The sequence below is a fragment of the Xenopus laevis genome, chromosome 4S (genome assembly GCF_017654675.1).
Source record: "Xenopus laevis strain J_2021 chromosome 4S, Xenopus_laevis_v10.1, whole genome shotgun sequence".
Taxonomy (NCBI): domain Eukaryota; kingdom Metazoa; phylum Chordata; class Amphibia; order Anura; family Pipidae; genus Xenopus; species Xenopus laevis.
This window is the reverse complement of record NC_054378.1, coordinates 71,769,408-71,781,574: the sequence shown is the minus strand read 5'-3', so window position 1 is coordinate 71,781,574 and position 12,167 is coordinate 71,769,408. Positions and strand designations below refer to the sequence as shown.

General features: G+C 39.0%; 1 pseudogene; it reads left to right on the top strand.

The window, feature by feature from the left end:
• Positions 1 to 9,385, top strand: part of LOC108714985 — a 32,120-nt pseudogene extending 22,735 nt beyond the window's left edge.
• Positions 9,386 to 12,167: the final 2,782 nt, after the last annotated feature.

Here is a 12,167-nt window from a genome sequence, read left to right as displayed (position 1 = left end):
AGGTATGGGATCTGTTATCCAGAAACCCATTATCCAGGAAGCTCCGAATTACATAAAGGCCATCTCTCAAAGACTCAATATCCAAATAATTCACATTTTTAAAAATGATTTGTTTTTTATTTGTAATAATAAAACAGCCTTAGCTTAATCCAAACTAAGATATAATTAATCCTTATTGGAAGCAAAACCAGCCTGTTGGATTTATTTAATGTTTAAATGATTTTCTAGTAGATTTAAGGTATAAATATCCCAATTATGGAAAGATCCATTATCCAGAAACCCCCAACTCCCTGGATAACCGGTCCCATACCTGTAGTACATTTATTCCTTGCTGCTTATTGGTTAACCAAGACAGATGCTGAGCGGGGGCTAGTGAACAGTAACACAATAATTTCAGAAACAGTACAGAACTTTCATATCTTATATTTAAAAAGATCCCTTTTTTTCTCATGTGACAAAGTGGATATTAATTTGTTTTCATGATAGTTCCCTTTAAGATTATGACTTTAAATCTCTGGACAGCTGAGCAAAGCAGTTTTATATATATATATATATATACGTATATATATATATATATATATATATATATATATATATATATATATATATATATATATTACAAATAAGGTCCACACTCTCAGGACTTAGGAAAAGTTACAAATTTTTTATTCACATAGGAGACTGACGTTTCGACCTCTTCAGAGGCCTTTCTCAAAGTGCTTTGAGAAAGGCCTCTGAAGAGGTCGAAAAGTCAGTCTCCTATGTGAATAAAAAATTCTTAAAGGGGTTGTTCACCTTCAAACAACTAGTTGTTATCAGATAGATCACCAGAAATAACAACTTTTTCCAATGACTTTCTATTTTCTATGTGTCACGGTTTTTCTAATATTGAAGTGTAAAGTGTCATTTCTCTCCTTCTGAAGCAGCTCTGGGAGGGGGGGTCGCCGATCCTGTAAACTGTTCTAAATTGATACATTTAGTTGATACATTTCCTATCTTTGTCCCTGCTGAGCAGAATCTCTGGGTTTCATTACAGGCAGCTGTTAGAATTGATACAATAGTTGCTAATACTCCAGAGATGCTGCTGAGAAATGGATCAACTAAATGTTGCAAAATTGTAACAGTTTAGGGTCTGCACCTGAATTACTGAGCTGCCAGACTCCAACACCAGAGACACAAACATTCAACTTTAAACTTAGATTTTGGAAAAAACGTAAAAAATTAATTATGGAAAGTAATAGGAAAAAAGTCATTATTTCTAGGGAACAATCTAAAAACAACTAAATTGAAAAAAGTGTTTGGAAGGTGAACAACCCCTTTAACTTTTCCTAAGTCCTGAGAGTGCGGACCTTCTTTGTACAATATTGAATCTTATTTTGGACACTGCACCCAGGCAACTGTGAACCTTGTGTCGTGAGTGCTGACTCCTCCATTGACTATATATATATATAGCATTCTTTATCTTAGGTTAGCTTTTGTGCTCATTGGGGGTGCCTAACAAATTGGCACTCCCAGTGTTTTAAGGTTTTATTTTATTTGAACCCTTCCCAGCATCATTGGCACTATTTATGCAAACACTTTAGCGTGTGCTAGGGCTAAGTGTCTAAAGGTTTTAGTGTAACTTTGACTTATTTTACTTTATGTGTGCACAAATGGTGCTACTTCCAGACTGTGGCATCAATAACCATATTAGCTGACACAAGTTAGCTGCATGTCTCGACACAAGCTGCTTGGGGAACCAAGGAAACAGTTGGTGTTAAAGGGGAGATTCACCTTCAGAACATAATCTAAATTTGAATAACCCCAGTGAGAAGAAACATTTTGCCCCTATAATTGTGTGGCTCACTGTAGTCCATTGGACCCTGTATTTTTTATAAAATTCATAGGAACAGGCTGAACAGGTGCATCAGTGCTTGCTGCAAAACTGTGCATAGGCACATACAGTATACCCACGTAAATAATGCCAACATTCAGAGCACCATTTGAGTCCATTGTTGATATTTGCATTTCTAAATGAGCCCTTGTGAATTTTATACACTAATCACCAGTTGTGTAATGTAAACTGTCTGCTCATCACGCAGAACCTTGGACTTAATCCAGTGTCCTTTTATCATAACTCAGGTGCTGGTTCTGTATTCCTTTTAATAGGCAGTCAATATTAACTGCCATCAGAAGGATAGTATATAAAAATATATTCTCCGCTTTTAGAAATACCCTAGGCACATGCAAAATTATATTACAAAAAACACTCCACTGTTTGAGAGGGTGGAGATGGATACTTTCTAATTCCTTGTATAATGCAGAGTCCGGTCTATATACTGTATAATGCTCAGTTCATAGTCCTTTTCTACCTATATTAATGTTTGTGTGCCTCTATAATATCATTGCTCTGTGCCTGTACTGCAAAACGACTTTCTGAATTGACCTATTCTGTTCACCAGTCTTTGTATTTTGAGCTAAAGCCAAGAATCTCCTTTCATTGATAGAGCTCCTTGCTGAGAGAAATTGAGCATTCTTGGGATATTGCTTATAAATATTCATTTTGGGTAAAAAGAGAGTTTCAAACTGTACGGGTTGCTCATGGTTAATATGACCTGGTCTTTGACATATATCAAAGATGTATAATCAAGTTAATTTACTGCAAGGCAAATTCATTACCTAAAGGAGGCCCCATGTTAAATACAGCACTGACCTTTACCGGCTGATTACACAAAGACGACACAATTAGATTAGTCCAAGACAAAAGGTCAGAAGCATTCACAGTGTGACCATTTTACACTACCTTGGAACAGAAATCTTACAGAGGCCCGTAGGGAGATTGGGGCCAGTACAGAAAGATTCACCATCCACCCCTTTCTCTTGTTCTTTTATTCTTTTTGCTACTTGGAGATCCTGTAGAAAAGAATGGTACCAGCCCTCCCACCAACCGCTCCTCGCTCTTCATGTGTTGTAGCACATTCATCTGGGGTCATTGACAAAGGATGGGCAAAGTACAAAAAACTAGCACAAAGCACCATGTTTTTTGCACTTTACATCTTGTGCCCCCTGCAAAGAATGTGTTTAATTTTAAATTACAGAATGCTGCAGTTACAGTCAGGGCAGGGCATAGGGGGCACATGAACCTCCCCTTGGACTCCCCTAATAAGATTATTATTCATGTGAGATGTAAAGTACAAACCCCCCTTGTGCCTTTCAGTGGTGCAGTTGCCATTTGCACCTCTCAGCACTAATCTATTGCACAAGTGATTTGTGTTTGGAGCCATCCGAGCTGTGATTTTGCAGCAGGGCTTCTGTACTTGTTCTGAGCACCAGATCACCAGATAAATGAGCCTGATTATGTAAATGCTAAAGATCCCGCCATTTATCTTGGGAATAACACACTGGTACTGTATATCCAAAGTGCTGTAAAGACAGAAGTTCTATACAGATACCTAGAAATTATCTCTGTTAATTGAACTTTTTTTTAAGAGTAGTTAATTTTATTTCTACATTCCTTATTACCTTCTCTGCACTGCACTTACATTTAGAATTATGGCACATGGGGGCAGTGGAGAATTGCCCAAGGTATTTCAGGGCTTCTTATTTCTCATTAGGGTCTACTGTCTCCTAAAGGGTTTCATAAAGAAAAACTATACCCCCAAAATTAATACTTAAGCAACAGATAGTGTATATCAATTTAAGTGGCATATTAAAGAATCTTACGAAACAGGTATATATATATTTAAGTAAATCTTGCCCTTTTACATCTCTTGCCTTGAACCACCATTTTGTGATGGTCTGTGTGCTGCCTGAGATCACCTGACCAGAATTACTGCAGCTCTGACTGTAACAGGAAGAAGTGTGGAAGAAAAGACACAACTCTGTCTGTTAATTGGATTATGTGACCTAATATGTTTGTTTGGTATGTTTGTGTGCACCGTGAATCAATCGTATGATACCAGGGGCCTGCCCTTATTTTTTAAAATGGCAGTTTTCTATTTATGATTACCCAATGGCACATACAACTAGAAAAGTATATTATTATGAAAATGGTTTATTTACATGAAGCAGGGTTTTACATATGAGCTGTTGTATGCAAAATCTTTTTATAGAGATCTACATTGTTCAGGGGTATAATTTTCCTTTATTGTTTCCCGTGGTAAAATATTATTCATAGACATATTTCCAACACAAACAAACCGTTAATATTGATGTAGCCAATAAAGAAATTCCAAACTCCACTCTACCATGGTATGCAATATGGCAGCACTCCCAGTTGTGTATAAATGTGAATGTTCTTTACATGTTGCTCTACCAACAAATTTTACTTAATGTTCAGGCAACTTAAAGTCCTAAATCAGACAGGACGTTTTTGTGTTCAGATTTGATGGCCTTATGCTGAACATAGATGTATGTCGACGGGACTGTATTGGTGGACCCTGGGAGGGGGAGGGGATATAATTGAATGAGCAAGTATACTGCACATGTACAGGTATATATACCTTGTTTCTCTTTTGTATGTATGCAATGGACTTAATGCCTATCACATAAGCTACCACAGGCTTTGGCTCAGGGAACAGAATGGCACTAAGTGACCCCCATGAGGCAGACTTAAGGTCTTGCAAAGACAGAGTCCAACTTAGAACAAATTAGTTCCATGTAGAAGTTCAGCCGGCTTCTCTAGATTAGAACAGCTTTTGATTCCCTAAACTCGCACTCCAGTCGCCCGTCCCTAATTAGTTGGCTGTCCCAGAATGCCTCACATCGCAGGCCTTTGTTCCCACTCTCAGAAGTCAGCCCACTAATGGGCAAACGCAAAAGACCTCTAGTCTATGAAGTCTGAAGCTTCAAGTCCGAATTAGCTGATGTTTACGCTTTCCCCATCTGCACTCCCGCTGACTCTTTGTTTCCCGTGATGATGTGAAACCTACACGTAACATTGTTTGGATCAAACGAAAATCATTCCTTCCAGATCAAGTTAGAATGTATGAATTAGATTTGAAAATGTGTGGGTATCATATGGCTGTCTATACGGCACGCTGTATATGTGCTCAAGTGGCCTTTTGTTGTTGGCACAATGCCGAGCTCCAGCTGAAGGTATAAATCAATTAGTTACAATGGCCTAATGTACATGGAGCTGGAGCTGCTGCTGGGAGATTATTTGAATTTGCTCACACAAAGTGCAAATGGCACAGTTCCACTGCTTCAAATTATTTTACATTTCTCAGGCCCCCAAATCCTTCTTATTCACACTGCACTGAAAAAAAATCATTTATGTTGAAAATCTGTGTTTAAGGAATTTCTGTGTTTTGTGATTAGTTATTATTTAGCTTTTAAAGGCACAGATACGCAAGAGAGGTTTTCTTTTTATATCCTTCCTATATTTCCTAGCCTATAGCAGAGCATGAGCATGACGTTTTTGCTAAGAATTAAGGAGTCAGAATGTATGGTTATGAGGAATATAAGGGGGCCTGTAATAAAGCAGCTATCAAGGTCCTCTTGATTCTCTCTCAGGCACTGAAGGTACCAGAATGGTGTTCAGAAATAAATGGCATCTTTATAGAACAAAGTCTAATTCACTAGTGGGGGCTAATCTGTTAGCCCCACCCCAGCCAATTAAAACATTAACTTTTGTTCCCTGGGCCAGCATCTTCAAAGACTGTTTTGACTCTGGCAAAAATACGCAGCCGGAAAAGCAGATCTGCTCAGTGCCCCTGCTCCATTTATTTGAATCTGGTCAACTTGTGTGCAGTCACACAAAGTGGAGCTGAAGCTGGGGTCAGTATTTGGGCTGGTCAGAGGCTAATCCGATTCAACTTCTCTAAACTTGTGGAACCCCTTATCTTTTACCATATTACTAACTTTGTCTGCACCACTAATCTGCTTGACCCCACGCAGTCAGGGTTTCGACTTGCACACTCCACTGAGACTGCCTTATGTAGGGTTGCCAACTTTTTAAAAAAAAATTACCGGCCAGTGATGAGGGGCGGTAACGCCGTGACGCAAAAAAGGGCGGGCCACGGGTAAATGGGTGGGTTGTGACGTAAAAAGGGGCGGAGCCACATGCAGTGTGATGCGAAAGGGGGCGGGCCCCATCACAAGAGGGGCAGAAGACGAAGGACGGGTAAGTTTCTGGCGGAGGGCCAAGTGCTTTTGTTATAGGTATTACAAATTACCGGCAGCTACATTGCCGGTAAATTTGTAATACCGGCCCCGGCCCTGGCAGGTATTTTACCGGCTAGGCCGGCAAAATACCGGCCGGGTGGCAACCCTAGCCTTATGTAGAGTTACAAATGATCTCCAGATTGCAAAGGCCAAAATACATGAATCTATTCTCCTCCTGAGTTAACCAACGCCACCTCAAGCTTAACTTGCCCAAATTTGAGTTCATGGTCTTTCCACCCAAACCTTGCCCATCTTTTCCTTTCACCATTACTATTGATGGCACTACTGTTAACTCCGCACACTGCTTGTGGGTCATCTTTTACCAGTCCCTTTCCTACTCTAACCATATTAATACTAACACCAAAACCTGTTGCTTCTTCCTCTGCAATATAGAAACGATACTCCCCTTTCCTTCAGAAACAACAGCCAAATCACTAATCTATGGCCTTATCCTTTCCTGTTTAAACCATTGCAGTCTCCTACTGGTCTTCCTGACTCCCATTTCTCTCCCCTCCAATTAATCTTAAACTCCACTATCCGGATACTCCTGCACTCTTCTACAAGTTAACCTGTTCAACCTCAACTAAAATCCTTATCATGGCTGCCTGTTAAGCAAATGATAGCATATAAAATCCTTCTGCTATCATTCAAAGCCCTTCACTCCCCTGCTCCTCACTACATTTCTTCACTGTACGCTCCTGGTCTCTTCTCTGCTTCTCTCAGTCACCTTCTCTTTACACCATCCACTGCCACCTCTCGTCTCAAACATTTCTTGCTGATCCTTTCCCCTGGAATTCCTTCTCTGAATTTCTCCGCAAGGAGTGCTCTCTCAATCTCTTCAGGAAAAAGCTAAAAGTCTACCTTTTGGAGCACTAGAACATTAGTGTAGTCCTGGTACATTTTGGACAATGCCTTTACCTTGCACCACTATTTCCCCTCCAATGTGTGCCTGTATGTTAGCCACCCACCCACTTGGACTGTAAACTCTACGGGCAGGGACCTCCTTCCAACTGTGTCTCATACCACTTTGCACTTAAAGGAACAGTAACACTAAAAAATTTGTGTTTTAAACTAATGCAAATATCATGTAGAGTTGCCCTGCACTGGTAAAACTGATGTGTTTGCTTTAGAAATACTACTATAGTTCATATGTTTCTGAATCAAACACACCAGTTTTACAGTGCAGGGCAACACTGTATTATATTTTTATTACTTTTAAACACTTATTTTTTGATGTTACTGTTCCTTTAACTCTGTGTGCATCTTTTTTTGGGTGGGGAGGGCTTGCATGTGTACTTATGTGCACATATAATCATTGTCATATATGTCATACCCTGGTATCAAACTGATTTGAAATGTCCCTTTGGATTTCTTATTCATGCCCAGACATAATACTTTCATGCTCACACTTAACGAGGAAAAAGGGAATGATAAATGGGTATTTATATACATAATTAAAGACCGTAATTCATATATGTCTGGTTTGTGCAAATGCCTCTGGGGTTACTAGAAAGTGGATAGTCAGTTAATAGAATCATGAGCATAGTATTATATGTGGAGAGGGCTTCATTCATCCAGGTCATGATATTAGACTAGTGGTGCTAGAAGAGTGACATGGTAACACACATGGTATCAGTTTTACCTGATCTGCCTTTCAGTTGTTAAAGTACAGTAGCCAGTAGTAACAGTAGCCTCAAAGGCTTTTTGTGTCATATGATGTGTATTCTGCCCCAGTGTGTATGGGAAAGGGGCCAACATGCACCGGGCCTGCTTAAATTACCATAAAAGCAAATGATTTTATTAGATTACAACAATGTGTGACCTTATCATTGTGTACAAGGATTGTGTGTGCTAGTTTACATTCCAAGCCTAAGAATCATAGAAATGGGCGACATGTGACAGCGGCTGCAGTTGTTACTTTGGGCCTGTAAACGTTCCCTTCAGTGTGGGGGGAAAAACCTTGAATTTCAAAGGCAAATATTATGTATATAGCAAGAGATGTCTTGAATTTCAACGGCAAATATTATGTATATAGCAAGAGATGTCTCACTACTAGGCAAAACATGCATTTGCCTAGTGGTCTCATCATCATAATCATCACTTGCAATAGTTTCATAGTGACACACAGTATCTTGTCACTGATTCACCTCACCCACTGCTGAATCTGGCACTCTCCTCCCCAACTAATGAAGTTTTCAAGCATGGCCCATTCATATGCAAAAGATGTGTAAATGATCTCGCTTCATTATGTAAATGAGACCCATGTGACCTGACAAGGCTTAGGCATGTAATGATGTGTAGTTTGTCAATGAAGCGTTCTCTACATACACAAAGTGCAATAAATAAAGGACAGTGCTTCAATGGCTCCAATCCAACACATAACTCTCAATATCAAGCACTGTAGTGTGGAATATACAGTCTGTTGTTTCATGCTGAATGGTTTGGAGCATTTCCTATTCCCTGTGTTAGTTTTAACACTTTCATTTCTTATTTAAATAGAGAGAATTGGAAGGCAGGGAAGAACCAATTGTGCATTTTTTTTTTCAACTTTATTATAACCCTAAACCGATCGTGATTCTGCTTGTTTTAACATTAGTTTATGGGGCAATATCTTTTCCTAATTGTTAGCACTTGGGTGGCAGGGGGAGATCCGTGGTAAATATTGCTGTGCTGTCTTTGTTTCCTTTAACTCCATGTTCTTTTCCCACAGTTGTAACTATCTTCTGGGAAATGAGTGACATTATACAAGCTATTAATTCTGGCGACAGGTGTTTTGACTTTTAATGCTATGAATGTGTGTGTACCAGGCCCAGTTACTTGTAATGTTAATAATTCCCTTTTTTTACAGAGAAAAAGGAGGGAATCTGCCTCCACCACATCATCGATGAAGAAGCCTTGAGACAACTGAGCGGCACAGACAGAAAGCAAGAGGCTCTGTGAACCCTTGGCCTTGTTCCACAAGTGTTTGGGCTGAAACCAGATAAGATGTGAGACAACTGACCTAGTAGATTATTATATTTTAGTAATGTGGATGAACATATTGTCTCCTTACATTTGTGTTTAGAAAAGGAGCACACGGTAAAAACATTTCTGTATATTACGTTTACCCATTGGTTCTGCCCTTGGAACACTCTGGGGTAGTTAATATGGTTTCCAGAATAAGTGATAATTTACTATTTGTGTCCTTGTTCTAAAGGAAAGCAAAATTATTCCAAGGATGTAAAGTATTTATAAGATCTGATCTGTGCCTGTCTCTTTTATAGCACCCGAAAGCATCTGTTTACTGTTAGTACTTACAAAATATATTTGCTCTTGAAGGGTCAGTGAGGTCCTCGTTCTATCCAGTAGTAGTTGAGTTGCTGGCTGACAAGAACTCCAATTTTAACAACTTCAACAGCCCTGATTCATACTTAAGAAGAAGAAGAGAGAACTGTTTTGCTAAAACACTAGATTATTTTTTTGAATGGCTTCTCCTCCTTCTTAAAGTAAAACTAAATCTTAACTAAAGAAGTAGCTAGAAATGTTGTACATTATGTTTTGGGCTTCTGTACAAGGCCAAGGCAACCACAGGCCTTTAGCAGGGAAGATCTGTGTCTTCAAAGATGCCCCAGTAGCTCCCCATCTTCTTTTCTGCTGATTCACTGCACATGCTCTGTGCTGCTGTCACTTACTGAGCTTCGGTGACAACTCACAATATACTGTATATACAGAAGCCACAATATAAGGCTGAGTTGTAATAAATTCAGATTCTTATTAGATGGAAGCTCAGGAACCAGTGTAGTTTGCATCAAAATTTATGAATCAACTATGTAGCATCAGATTTCCTTCCTTGATGATTTGTGACAACCCCTAAATCTATTTGAACAGCTAATTAGACAATATGAATAAGGGAGTTGTTCCCGAAAAGCGTCAGGTGATGTTGGTTTGTGACCTGTTTCAATAAACCACCCTCTTCTTTTTACCGGAGTGCCACCTTTCCATCCTTTTGCACAATTTATAATAATATCGTAATTTAATAGATGGGAGTTGCTTGGGGAAGGACTTGGACAACTACAAGGTGCAACGACTGGCAAGACCAGGACGTCTCATGAGTGAAGGGAGGGTCACAGGTCACAGACAGGCTTGAGAAAGGGCCCAGTGGGGTCCGAAACGTTGCCTTGCATGTATCTATTTTATGGGGCCAATAAAGAAAATTTGATGCACTGATCTTCAAGTGTGGTGTGCTACAGTGTACGTGGTTTGCTACATGTCTTATTCAAATCAATGCATGGTGGCTACGGTAATTTGGATTCTAGCTACCACATTGTTTATAATGCAAATTAAAGAGCTGCTTAATAAAAAGCTAAATAACTCAAAAACCTTATTTAATAAAAAATGAAAATCAATTGCAAATTGTCTCAGAATATCACTCCCTACATCATATTTAAAATTAACTCAAAGGTGACCAACCCCTTTTAATAGCTGCTCAGAGCCCACTGAGCATGTGAGTGTCACAGACACTTTCCAAGATGGTGACCCCCTGTGACAAGTTTGAAGTCCTGGATCATTGCTGCTATTGACAAGCTGAAACTTTAGGCTGGTGCAATAAGTTTACTATTTAAAATATGGCATTTTTAGCCATATTAATTTTTAGGATTTAGTTCTCCTTTAAGGAATAAGATAAAGTTTCATTGTAAAAGACGTTAAATGGGCAATTGAAAAGATAAGCGGAACCAAAGGATAGGAGAGTGTTTAGAAGTCCCAGAGTAACGGAGAGACCAGGGAAGGGCAGGGTCGAATGCTGATAAGGAGTATTAGTAAGAAGTTAACAGGCCGTTGGTGAGTACTGTTTCTTTGAACTAGAAAATGAGCTTGTGTCCTTGTACTTTGTTTCCTTTCTAACATTAAGTGTCATGACCAGCTAAAGCCAAGCTTACTTTAGTCAATGGCACATGGGACAATTAAGGTGTTTATTAAACCCTCAGGCTCCTCTTCATGTCACATATTTTTTAAAGCTCAGATGATTTTACATTCACACACACTCTTCATACACTCTCCACCTCATTAGCACTCCATCTTACGAGCATAACTGATCATCAATAAACAGTGACACTGACCTGCCTGATAAAGGACACATTGCTAGGATTCTTTTGTTGTTACTTAATTACAACTTCAATACCAATGTGAAAATGATTCTGACCTTTGATATTATGAAATATCATAAACATAATGAGCAAGCTTCTATTTCTTTGCAAACTGATGTTTTCTGCAGCCTTTTTTTTTTTTGCAGGATCTTTAGCAATCGACTAATTAAGCATATCATTGCTGACGCAGTTTGTGCATTATTAAATGGGACGGCGCATTGTAGGCTCTTTTCATGAGACTTTGAGCTGTGATGAGGTACAATTACCTCAGTATATGGCCGGAGCAGTGATTTCCTATTGACACCCAATTACAACAGAAAGCTGCAGTTCTATGGTATGTTCCCAGGCACATTCATTTACTAACAATTGTCAAATTTACACCTGGCCATTAACCCTTAGCAACCAATGAGTGGTCAGTTGTGTTCAGCCAGATGCAAGTGAAACAATGAAAGCAAAAATTCGTTTAGTTGCCATATGATCTCCTTTGCGCCAAAACAATTGGTAAATCAGTCGGGTGTTTTGTTACCAGCTTGAGTAATAGGGAGCTGAACCTTTCACCAGTGGTTTTGCCACAAAGTCTATGCAGAATATTTGTATTTGTCGATTTCTATAAAACAAAACTAAACAACAGTTTACAATAAACCTTATTGAGGAAACTCTCTGTTGAGGGCAGATTTGTGTCATTAAAGGGTTGGTTGACCTTTAAGCTTACTTTTAGTAAGTTATGGAATGGCCAATTCTAAGCAACTATTTAGTTGGTCTTCATTATTTATCTTGTATTGGGATTTTTAAAAATATTTGCCATCTTCTTCTGACTCCATCATTCAAATGCTCTGTAAAGCTACACATTTATGGGCTTTTTTTTTTTTTTTATCAAAAATCGAATTTGTGAAAAAATAA